The sequence below is a fragment of the Bombyx mori genome, chromosome 18 (assembly GCF_030269925.1).
Source record: "Bombyx mori chromosome 18, ASM3026992v2".
NCBI classification, from domain to species: domain Eukaryota; kingdom Metazoa; phylum Arthropoda; class Insecta; order Lepidoptera; family Bombycidae; genus Bombyx; species Bombyx mori.
In genome coordinates this window covers 15378681-15392515 of record NC_085124.1, presented here as the reverse complement: position 1 = coordinate 15392515, position 13835 = coordinate 15378681, and the positions used below count along the sequence as shown (strand labels likewise).

Here is a 13835-nt window from a genome sequence, read left to right as displayed (position 1 = left end):
TCTTGTATGGCGCCACGCCCTGGCACGCGACCTCAGCAGCCGTTCAAGGCAGTACGTGGATACTGTCTCGTTCAAAGTGACATGTGTCCTCGCTGGGACGCGTTTTTGAGAGGTGGAGGCATTTGCAGTGGATTACGAGTGGCGATGCGATCTTCGCTCCCGGGGGGAGCCGCGACCCAGCGGAGCGGAAGTTCGAGCGTGAGGCTCTACTCTCGGCGGGCCGTGCTTGAGGCGTGGTCTCGTTGCCTGACAGATCCGTCTAAGGACAAGGAACTGTCGAGACAATCTCGAGTTAGGATCGCCCTCCTAAGTATACCATGTATACATAAACATACGCTCACACACACACACAACCGCACGCACACACACTCACACACATATGTAAGTTACTATCTGATTAAATTAAATCTATTAACTGGACAATATTAATTATTTGAGAAATATGTTAACTAATTTACAATATTTATAAAAAATATTCTCAAATATATCATCAAATCTCAAATAGATCAGTGTTGCTACTTGCCAACTCATTACATTGTCGTGCCATTATTTATCAGTGTAGACAATGTCAACCACCTCATAGTTCAATCAGTATTTAACACGAAACAAACACTAGTTGTCGCACGCGACATTACTTTCGCACGGTCGACTGGTCGCGATCACATTCCAAACATTTATCATCCCGCTAATGACGCAGAAACTCTTAATGATCTTGCAGCACTCAAACATAATACCTTACACTTTCACTGATCTTAATCAATAAAATAAGTTTGATTAATTAGCTAATGGTTCATGAATTAGCAAAAAAGGAGGTCTTAAAATATTATGAATATGGTTCATTGTTGACTACTTGTTTCTTGACAACCAAATCTATGTAAGAATGGAATTAGATTTTACGACTGAAGTGGATAAAAAGTTCTTTTTTTTTATTGCTTAGATGGGTGGACGAGCTTACAGCCCATCTGGTGTTAAGTGGTTACTGGAGCCCATAGACATCTACATCGTAAATGCGCCACCCACCTTGAGATATAAGTTCTAAGGTCTCAGTATAGTTACAACGGCTGCCCCACCCTTCATACCCAAAACGCATTACTGCTTCACGGCAGAAATAGGCAGGGTAGCTACCCGTGCGGACTCACAAGAGGTCCTACCACCAGTTACTAAACTACCTACTACCACTTATTAAAAATAATGCAAATAAAACTAATAATACATAGGATGCATTTGCTTATAGAAGTCAGCTGAACTATTGGCTCGATGCCCTTATCTTGGCGCTACAAGCTGCATCAAAATTAACTGATTATGTGACTTTTAGTGTTACGTACTCTTAGTACGATAAATGCTTCCGTGTAATGTGATTCTGCATGGAGGGACTGAAAACACAATAACTGTCAAGGGTTAAAGCTACGGACAATCATTGTCCAACAAAAAACTATACAATCAGAATGATACTAATTAAAACTACTTTAAGGTTTAATATCGCGGTTTTTATTGCCACTAAATTTTTTTCGAACGCTTCGAATACTTTGCAGTTTTCTTGGTCGCGGTCGATTAAGAAGCTTTTTGTCGAAATTTCAATTATAAGTGCCGTTTATTGTTCCAATTATATTTTAATAAACTTCTGCGTTACTTTTAAATTTAATAAAATAAACAGCTTAAGATACTGATATGAAATGATATGAAGATATTATAATTTACGGATAAAATCATGTGGCTCTTCTTAAAAAAAACAAAATGTGTGCAATTCACACGTGGTAGAAGTGAAACCTTCCAAAATTAAAATACAATTATCCTAAACGTCTTAAGTATATGTAAAAATTTGTCATTAGTAAATAATTGTAAGGTAGCGCCCTCTGTGAATTGATATTTTAATTTCACGTTTAATCCTAAATTAAAATTCACTACAAGAACTTTCATACACACGTTAGTATTAAAAAATCTCACAGATGGCGCTGTATTAAATAGTATGTATATTTCTGTCTCATTCTTTGCTGGCTTCATCCTACACATTTTTGTATTTGTGTCTCTTACCTGTATTTTTTTCCGTTGCATCCGGTTTGAAATCACAACGATTCTAAAGAAGTTTTCACTTCAAAAAAAAGGTCTGTTCACTCATTGCTCAAGGTCTGTGGTGTGAAAACGTATACCACGTTTGCCTTTGAAAGCAATAAAGTATCCGATAAAAATGTTTACTTTTTTTTCGTCATCCTCAAACACCCTGAGGGCTTTTGGCCGTTTTCACAACAGATATCCATCAATGTCACAACCAGCGACAGTGAGATTCGGATATTATATCCAAGATAGTCTTTTACTAGAAAAATGTATGAAAAAAGCTCTATTCATTTTAACTTTTGAATTTGAAAAATTATGCCTCAAATTGACGTGTAATTTAGAATGACAAATTGATTATTATTTTAACGGTTTTTAAGTGTTTCAAGTAGACAAGTAAGAGCATTTCACAGTAGAGGCGTTCAGGGGCTCCCGGACTACTTCGCTTAAAGACTGTCACCGTGTGGTGAGCCACACGCCTTGCGGTGATTTATGGCCATTTGTCATCGTAATTGATTACATATTTACTATCAGGAGGATTGTCAGCTCGTTCGCCAGTCTATAGCAATAAAAAAACTTTATAGGAACGCTTGCAATAGTACTACTCGCAATTGTGTCATCACAAGCCGTTAATTTTATTGAATTTAAATTCAAAAGGCTCATAAGACGAACTTGGGCTTATATTTATTTAAATAATGTAAATTTTGCAACAAAATAAAGTTCTAATAAAAACTAGAGCAATGTCACGAGGCTGCATTCAAGGATCTGTCTGTGGCCCACCTATGTGGAATCTCATAATGGATGATTTGTTATCAATCCCCTTACCAGACGAGACATATTTACAAGCATATGCTGATGATGTGCTTCTAATCTCAGCTCATAAAAATATTCAATCCCTAGAGGATAATATCAATAGAACTATCAATAAAATTCTGAAATGGGGAAATGTCAATAAGTTAACCTTTAGTCCCGAAAAAACACAACTGATTGCGTTTACAAATAAAGCAAAAAATATACAGATCCAATTGAATGACAAATATCTCAAGCATGTAAATAATATTAAATATCTTGGCATAAATATAGATTCAAAATTAACCTTTACTAATCATGTAAAATACATAATTGACAAAACCAAAAAGCTTTTTAATAAACTAAAGATATATGTTCGTCCCACCTGGGGAATTCATCCTGAAAATGTTAGAACCATTTACCAACAGGTCATTGTACCGATCTTGTCATATGGAGCGTCCATCTGGGACCCAGCTTTAAAAAACAAATACATACAAAAACAACTCTTATCACATCAGAGAAGGTTTTGTATTAAAAAAAATGTGTGCGTGTACTAGTGTACACACGTAAGAAGTGAAACATCTTTATGGCCTTATTTTTCGAAAAATGATCTACATGCAACTTTCTAGAAATTGGTTAAATAAAGTTAAATTAGATAAAGTTTAAACAAAAGGATTTTATTATCATAGACATGAATACAAAAAAGTTAAATTAGATAAAGTTTAAACAAAAGGATTTTATTATCATAGACATGAATACAAAAAAGATGGCGCGTAACGGAAAAATGTGACGCGTAACCGAAAAATGTGACGGTAAATTTTTTTCCAACGCCGATAAAGAAGTTTCACTTCAATTATTCGCAGTTTTCGTACCATTAATACACCACTTTCAATTGTCTTATCCCAGCTTCCACCACTTCCCATGCAAATTAAAACCATAGCAAACAATGAAAAAACTAAACTAAATGAATCTTCTCCGTATCTACCAGATGATATAACCTTAGAAACCCCTGCACATCCTAGAATGAGATTACACCCTGTTAACCGAAAGCCTGTTAAACACTACATAGCTAATGACCAAAACGAACTTGAAGAAGTATTCTTACGACATACAGAAATTATATACTACCTGTATACAGATGGCAGCAAGTCTGATGATAATGTCGGTGCTGCTGTTGTGATACAGGATTCGCAAAATATAATTCATAAAAAATGAATAACCTGCACAGCTCATGCTCAGTCTACCAAGCTGAGCAATTGGCAATAGCTACAGCTTGCAAGTGGGTAAGAGATCAACGAGTAAGTGCATTCGTTGTCACTGACTCACTTTCCACATTACAAGGCTTATGCAATAGCAACACATTTAATCCACATGCAGTCATGACTCTAAAATGCATCCACGAAATAGAAAGGAATGGACAACAAATTAAATTCGTATGGGTAAAAGCTCACAATGACATACCTGGTAATGAGCTGGCGGATATAACAGCAAAAGAGGGTGCTGGATCACCAACAAATACTAATTATGCCAAATTCCCAATAAGCTTTGTAAAAGAAATAAATCAAAAGTCACTTACTAGAGAAATTACTAATCTGTATAATGAAGTAGATAATTGTAAATACACCAAGCAGATATTTCCAGATTATACATCCTTAAAGAAATTTATAGATAAAGTTCCACCAAATTTCGCTGTAACACAATTTCTCTCAGGACATGGTTACCATAAAGCATACTTACACAGATTTCGTATAACACAAGACCCTTTTTGTCCCTGCGATTCAAACACCATACAAACGATGGAACATTTATTATATCATTGTCCAAAATATTTTAATACAAGGTATGAATTTGAGACTATATGTCAAATAAATAACATAGACTTTAAAGATTGCAATGAAATTACAAAAAAAGAGGAAACATTGAATAAATTTATGATACATTTAAATGAAATTATTTATAGCCTCAAAAAATTTAATAACACTTAAATATAATTTAATGCACTGTGTTTTACATTTCTATTTACACATTTACAAAACATTATATTAACCACTTACAAATTTACATGACATCTTAGTTTCGTTCATTTACATATAAAGTTATATATTATATTTATATACTGTCTACTCAAAACCCCCCTTAAATTATTTTACCTCTCATAATAATTGTATTCTAATATTTAAATACCTATGCATCTTGTTAAATTTCGAAGTAGTCAATAGCGTCGAAATTTAATAAAAGTATCTATTAGCTTTAACAAAAAAAAAAAAAAAAAACTCGTCTCTGCAAATAAGTGCAGTTGTGTAGCCGAACAACAAATACACTGTCCTGTAAAATAAAATGGCGGTATCTGTGAAATAATTGTAGGCCACGCGATTCGATAACATTGTTTTCAAAATCTAAAATTTAGAACAGCATTAGATTTTAGATAGGAACAGTAGCAATATTCGGTAACAAGTTTACAACGTAATCAGATACGATGTCTCCAGCGACGGGGAAGTTGAGGCGTCACGGCGTAATCTAAGTTTCTGAACCGACGGCTGTTGTTGTAGATCCTTCAATCCGGGTTAACTAATTTTCGGACTTGATGGACTTCGTGAGGATGCTATAGTTTCATAAATGAGAATGGTTCAGCGGTTTCGCGCATGTCTCTATGCTTGTAGACATTGAAGATTAAGGCAATAAGGATTAGACATCCGTTTTCTGATGGGTTAAAGTGATGGAACAATGCTGGGGTTCAGATTCGGCAGGCGGATACCAATTTTTCTAAATAAATACGTACTTAACACGTGTTTATACGTTCTATAAAGGCTTCTCTTTTGTTGTTAACTATTAAACGTGATATACAATCACTGATACTAGAGGTCCCGCAGTAGTCGAAATTCGACTATGATTAATTGGAATTGTAAGTTTGTACACTATTATGATTGTATTTTATACTTCTATAATCACAATTTCGCCAAGGCTTCTCTATAAAAAAATATTAATAAAGAAAACCAATATTTAATTTATTCTCAATTTGGCCACAGACGTCAAGAACAAAAGTTTGACAATACTCCAGTGCAATAAACAAAGAGTATATGTGTGTGTGTCAAATACATGGTAGTGTGTGTAATGTTTTCTTTATTGATTTAATGTATCTTTTATGCATTATTTAAAAAATATTAGCACTGTGCGCTTCTTCTCTATATTCTCTATAAGTGTGGAAAATTTCATACTCCTCCGTCCGCGCAATTTTCGTAAAAAGGGATACAAAGTTTTTGCTTCACGTATTAATATATAGATAAGCGCTTATCGTCAGCCCACACGTATCAGTACCCCTCTACTATAGCTACCGAGCTATAACAGAATTGACAAATTCGGCAATAACTTGAATCGCGCCAACGACATTTACAAGCAAAACAAGCTTGACTAAATACAAGCTCCGGATAAAAAAATGTGTGCGTGTACTAGTGTACACACGTAAGAAGTGAAACTTGTTTATGGCCTTATTTTTCGAAAAATGATCTACATGCAACTTTCTAGAAATTGGTTAAATAAAGTTAAATTAGATAAAGTTTAAACAAAAGGATTTTATTATCATAGACATGAATACAAAAAAGTTAAATTAGATAAAGTTTAAACAAAAGGATTTTATTATCATAGACATGAATACAAAACAGATGGCGCGTAACGGAAAAAAGTGACGCGTAACCGAAAAATGTGACGGTAAATTTTTTTCCAACGCCGATAAGGAAGTTTCACTTCAAAAAAAAAATGTGTGCGTGTACTAGTGTACACACGTAAGAAGTGAAACATTAATGCTATCCCTACTCCGTTGGAGAAAGTGAAAGTACTCTTCGTCTGAACCAACCGTGGTAGGGGCAAGAAAAAGATGGCGCGTAACGGAAAAATGTGACGCGTAACCGAAAAATGTGACGGTAAATTTTTTTCCAACGCCGATAAAGAAGTTTCACTTCAAAAAATGTGTGCGTGTACTAGTGTACACACGTAAGAAGTGAAACTTATTTATGGCCTTATTTTTCGAAAAATGATCTACATGCAACTTTCTAGAAATTGGTTAAATAAAGTTAAATTAGATAAAGTTTAAACAAAAGGATTTTATTATCATAGACATGAATACAAAAAAGTTAAATTAGATAAAGTTTAAACAAAAGGATTTTATTATCATAGACATGAATACAAAACAGATGGCGCGTAACGGAAAAAAGTGACGCGTAACCGAAAAATGTGACGGTAAATTTTTTTCCAACGCCGATAAGGAAGTTTCACTTCAAAAAATGTGTGCGTGTACTAGTGTACACACGTAAGAAGTGAAACTTCTTTATGGCCTTATTTTTCGAAAAATGATCTACATGCAACTTTCTAGAAATTGGTTAAATAAAGTTAAATTAGATAAAGTTTAAACAAAAGGATTTTATTATCATAGACATGAATACAAAAAAGATGGCGCGTAACGGAAAAATGTGACGCGTAACCGAAAAATGTGACGGTAAATTTTTTTCCAACGCCGATAAAGAAGTTTCACTTCAAAAATGTGTGCGTGTACTAGTGTACACACGTAAGAAGTGAAACTTGTTTATGGCCTTATTTTACGAAAAATGATCTACATGCAACTTTCTAGAAATTGGTTAAATAAAGTTAAATTAGATAAAGTTTAAACAAAAGGATTTTATTATCATAGACATGAATACAAAAAAGTTAAATTAGATAAAGTTTAAACAAAAGGATTTTATTATCATAGACATGAATACAAAAAAGATGGCGCGTAACGGAAAAATGTGACGCGTAACCGAAAAATGTGATGGTAAATTTTTTTCCAACGCCGATAAAGAAGTTTCACTTCAATAATATTTTTACTATCACTTTATTGAGTAACAACACTACTCGGTGGAAGATATTCCCTTTGAAGCTTATTTCAACCACCATCCTATTATCATAAAACAATTCTGACTTTGATCTCATATTAGGTCAACGGCGGCATTGACATTGTGAGATTTAAGTTGGCTCCCATGCCAACTTAACATCAGCCGTAAGCTCTTCAGCTTTCAAAACTTTAAACCTTCAACTCATTTGTTTTCAGCTTGTTGGCCTGAATGTAGATTTTTATGAGCACGTGTTTTCGTCCCGAATTGCGTGTTCATAAAAAACAAAAATTCAACGAACTTAAATCATCTCACCAAACGGGAAATACGAAGGAAATGACAGCTATTCAAAATATGAGCGGTGTGCTCATGAAATAAATACGTTTACGGCCGGCGGCGACTCGTGAACATACAGATGAGTTTATTGCGTTATTTCCTTTACACGTACGTATACTGAGCGAGGGCTATAAGCCCATTGATGTCAGAACGCAAACACTGACGCCTACCTTGAGCCGTGAGATTGACTTCTCGAAAACCTGACGTACATACATTTAAATGGCAATGTCAATTTAGTCTCTTAGCTTGATACCGAAGTCAAAGTACAAATACAATTTGCAGCCAGAACGGCTTAATCGGCTGGACAAGTTATGGCGCGGTCTCTTCCATGCATCATCAATCACAATTTTCATAAATCTTTTATTTTTTTTATTTGCTTAGATGTGTGGAGCTCACAGCCCACCTGGTGTTAAGTGGTTACTGGAGCCCATAGACATCTACAACGTAAATGCGCCACCCACCTTGACATATAAGTTCTAAAGTCTCAAGCATAGTTACAACGGCCGCCCCACCCTTCAAAATGAAACGCATTACTGCTTCACGGCAGATATAGGCAGGGCGGTGGTACCTACCCGCGCGGACTCACAAGAGATCCTATCACCAGTAAAAAGAGTATTAAACCCAATTGACGGGGCGTGGATACGCGCAATCGACATGCAACACAATCATGATTCAGAACTGATAACGCCATCTGTAGAATACTATTGTAAACAGGTGTAGTATCAATTTTAGTTACTTTTTTGTCATTAAAAAAAAAGAACTACGTTTATGAAGTGAAGCGAATTTGTCTTGCAGACAGACATTTGGTGTATACAGATTAGTTGAATAAGCCGTTAAGATCGAGAAGCACTTTGGTGTATGCCTTATCAGCCTACAGACGAACACTGCAGGATATAACCTCACTCAAGACTCGCCACGACCATCGGGATTGCGCTGCACGAAGCCAGCGGCATTACTAATAAAAAATATAATTTTATACGCAAAATGGACTACTCTATTAGTAAATTAATTTATTGTAAAATATTTATAGTCTCTAAGGATCAAATTTACCAAAGAATCAAAATAGCCCTAAAAACTAAACCAATATTCCAACCACCAGAGCAAAATATTTTCATTCGTTTAACCCAATTGCCTAAGAAAATCCTCTCAATAACAAAAGGCAATAAACAGAAAAAGGCCGAGTAATCCATCCCGAGGAACCTAAACTTTTCTGAACAAATTCTAGGTATCGTGTGGGAAAAAATCTGGAAAGAAATAACTGAGAGTTTGTAGTCAAGTGCTCTTCGACTTGGGAAGAGCTATCGGAATCTAGTTTCAAAGTCAATTGACCGTTGGGCTCGAGGGGTAAGCACCCTCGACCAAGCTGGGTGTCAACCCGTACCGAGGGTCTGAGAGTCATTGGAATATATTTGAAAATCGAATCTTGAAATTTTTTGGGCTGTGATCAACTTTCTTGTTTCAAGAATTTTGCTCATTTGATTCATAAGTTGTCATCTATACTAATATTATAGAGAGGAAAGATTTGTTTGTTTGTTTGTTTGTATTGAATAGGCTCCGAAACTACTGAACCGATTTGAAAAATTATTTCACTGTTTGGAAGCTACACTATTCACGAGTGACATAGGTTATAATATTTTTTGAAAAAACTAGAGATCCTTACTAAAACTCCAATAACGTAATCCAAGGTGTAAAAAAACAAACCTAAAATATTCTTTACATCGCGTGCCCTGCGAAAACTATTGATGATAGAATAAAATAATGTACTACGAATTTGTAGAACACATTGTTATTTACAAAAAGTGTCATGACAGCATATGTCTAACTATTATAGTTATGCCGCAATAAGCGTTCTTTTATTTAAAAAAATAAAACAACGTCAAATATCGTTGAAATATTTGTTAAAGACCCGAGCAGAGCCGGAGCGGGCCGCTAGTTTATTATAAAGATATCGGTGAAGATCTCTCAATATTTCTAAAGGTTTATAAACAATAATTCATGACCATTTTGGTTTTAATTTGAACCTTTTCAGCCCTGTTTTGATAGCCACTCGAAGAAACAGACACTTCCAAGATTTCACTTCCTTAATATTGCAAAGGCATTAATTGAATTTCCAAGTAAATGACAAGATAAAATTGGATGGGTAGATTGATATTGATGGGCGGTGATATTAAATAATAACAATTGCTTGTATGTCAGTATGTTAATTTTATTAACATTACTTATTATAATGATTTATTTCGGGAAGTATTCTAAGAAGAATCTTATTAGCAATAACTAAATAGCACTTTTTTAAAATATACACAACTTTTACTTCTACTATAATACTTCACGCAAGTCCATCATATACTATCTTTATCACACAATCTCTATATCAACATTACCAGGAAAGAGGAGGAGACATTACTCAATATTGGGCAGGATTGGGCATTTTGGAGACTAAGAAAGACCCACTTAAGAGTTACTGAGAAACAACAGCAAATAGGAACAAAAATCATATTGATATTTTTATAAAAATATATGCGAAGAGCAACACAGATATTATGTAGCTATGTTCCGTGATGGCACTTAATACTCGAATATGACATTAGTAATAATAATACGTAGCCGTGTCACAAATCCCCGGCGAAATATGACATTAAAAATTCTGGACAACATTAAAATATTTCTAAAGGCTTCGTACCCTCATCACTCGGACGGGCTGTCACATAAAATGAAATAAATACCTGTAAATACTAAGTAAAAATGTGTGAAATGCCCACGAGGGTATTTTTAAGGGCGGACATGTTGGCAGAAAGTTTTGTAAGCGGCGTAAATTGGATTCCCTTTGGGAATTCGTTACGAGATCTACCATTGAGTGTTGACTTTCTGGTGTTTTTGATTGACATTCCAATTTGATTCTTGAAAAACTCAGTATACAAATATAGGAAAGTTGAGGCAACGAAGTTTTTTGTTTCTTTATGTTTTTGATATCGGGTATTTCTGAACGGGATTTAAAGCAATACTTTACTAACAGACCGCTAGGTGGTTCTTGAGTATCTTTATTTATTTATCATCTTATGCCGATGATATTAAATGTGGTCATTACGAAGACTATTCTATTGTGCAAATGTTGCTTTCATGTCGTTACATAGGGCTCGGTGTTTGAAAGAGTAGATTACCTTACACATTTATCATTTTTACTATTACCTACTTCACATGGTACCTTAGTCGTTGCGAGTAATTTAAGTATAATAATATAACTATTGTAAAATTTAAACTTAACTTCAATTTAAATTTCAGTTTCTAAGTCCACAAATGAACATAAGAATTTCCTGTTTTTATTACTGGTGGTAAGGCCTGTTGTAAGCTCGGACACCCGCGGTAGTAGTCCGGTACAGATACACGATACTGCCAAATGCCGCCGCGAAATTGTAGTCTTGATTTGAAGAGTGGGACAGCCAATATACAGACAATGGAGACTTCAAACTCATATCATAAGGCGTTTCTATGTTACTATCTTGGTCGTGAGGCCGTCATCTATCTATAAACATCTGTCTGTTTGTAACATTGAAATAACCGCTTTTTACTACATGCATAGGAATACATATACGGTACATACATCAAAATAACATTTTTTACAAATTTTGTCTGTCTGTTTGTTTGTTCCGGCTAATCTCTGGAACAGTTGGACCGATCTTGACGAGACTTTCACTGATAGGTAGCTGATGATATAAGGAGTAACTTAGGCTACTTTTTTTGGACTAGCTTCGCTCCGCGGCGTCACTCGCGATACGACAATAACCGCGGGCAACATCGCGAGACTCAGTTTATTAATAATAAAATTTAATGTTTCCGAAGCGAAGCGAGTGCGAGTCGCTGGTACAAAATATAAAAAGATTTTAATAACATTGCGTAAAGTACATTTTCGCGTGGTTTCACCGCGTTTGCTAACCTTAGTAACGGACCGGGCTGGTTTATCGCCTCTTTTACAGATAACAACCGGCCGATAAGTGGTACCCGAAACTTGGCAACTTTAAGTGATAGCAAAGTTCTTTTGAGCTAACGTTAAACGTTGTTGAGGACATGAAACCTATATTGTATTGGCATCTCGAGTACTTTAAGTGTAATCTGTTTACTGTTTATTGCTGAATCTAATTAAAATTACATTTTTTTTTTTTTTCTTAGATTGGTGGACGAGCTCACAGCCCACCTGGTGTTAAGTGGTTACCGGAGCCCATAGACATCCACAACGTAAATGCGCCACCCACCTTGAGATACAAGTTCTAAGGTCTCAAGTATAGTTACAACGGCTGCCCTACCCTTCAAACCGAAACGCATTACTGCTTCACGGCAGACATAGGCAGGGTGGTGGTACCAACCCGCGCGGACTCACAAGAGGTCCTACCACCAGTAATAATATCAAGGCAATTATCTAAATTTTCCAATACTTTGAATTTTATTTGATTTTGTATTACAACTTGATAATAGAATAGAACACGTAACAGTCACCATTCCTATAATTCGATCAATAAGATTAGAGGATCATACCCGACAGTCATACCCGGCACGCACTCCCAATCCAGACCATGACACTTGGACTGTCTCTAACCTAAACATCGCTGGGCGCTATTATTGCACAACGAGCAAGTTAGTGAGCAGGTTTTGAAACGCAACACGAAAACATAAACAGAAATTTAATTAAATTAGCGACGGGACTTATTGTTCCGGCAAAAACAAATTTAATAATGGCCAGTGTTGACACACTTGCTTGTGCACGCTATCGTGTTCGATCCAGATGAAACTGTATAATGAGTTTTAAAGATAAACGGTTATGAACAGGTGAAAATGCGTTAGTGTATTTGAAAAGTGGTCATTAAAGTGAGTTTTTGTACCGTAACTGAACTTTGATTTCAATTAGAAACTTTTTATTAGTACTTGCCTTTATAAAAGAGCTCACAGTCCACCTGGTGTTAAGAGATTTCTTGAAACCCATTGATATCACAAGTGCTCCCATCCATGAAAGCTCTCACTCATTTTGGGACACAAAATTGAAGTTTGGATTGGATACTGTAACGGCTGTCCCACTCAGTAAATGGGATCGAATGGCACTTTAGAAAAGGTCAGGAGGTTTTTCATCAGTGGAAGGGCGTCTTCTGAGGTTATTAACTACTGGTGGTCCAAACGGACTATTTCAGCCGCAAAGCAGTAATGTATTCCAAGTTGAAGGGTAGACCAGCCGTAAGATAAGAAATACTAACTCGACAGCGCATTCGTTAGGAACCCTGACTGCTGATCCAAGGGTCGTGGGTTCGATTCCTACATCGGGTTAACGATTCGGGTGAAGAACAAGCGTGTGTTGTTCTTTGTCGGCGCTTAATATCTATAAATGTATTTGTTTACACCTATCTAAGTACGTAAGTATGTATATTATAATATATATCTATCAGTTTATAATAATAATAATAATAATGTTTTTATTGCAAGTAAACATGACTCATATAAATTGTTAATAAGACTTAGACCTATGTTAGTAGTTATATTTACATCACAATGAATTACTGTCGTAACATCCCATGGGAGATGGCACCACAGCGACCCATGTATAAACATTAGTTTCCATAGTACATGGAATCCTAATTTGAGACTAGATAATAATATTTAATATTTATTATATTATTATTATTCATTAATGTTTTAAGGAGCCTGGCGGCATTTAGTTGATGCGTGATGGGTTCCCGTAGCGACTTACTAGGCTCAGTATACTCTTGCCACTAGCATGTACGTCGGTTTATTTATACTTATTCTGGTGGTAGGACGTCC

At 35.5% G+C, this 13835-nt stretch overlaps 1 long non-coding RNA gene across 1 annotated transcript; it reads right to left on the bottom strand.

The window, feature by feature from the left end:
* Window positions 1–4414: 4414 nt before the first annotated feature.
* LOC134200595 (uncharacterized) lies at window positions 4415–4898 on the bottom strand. The gene is made up of 2 exons (XR_009975583.1): window positions 4576–4898; window positions 4415–4489 (listed from the first exon to the last, which is right to left on the bottom strand). It is a non-coding gene; the product is annotated as an uncharacterized LOC134200595 (long non-coding RNA).
* Between the last annotated feature and the right edge of the window lie 8937 nt (window positions 4899–13835).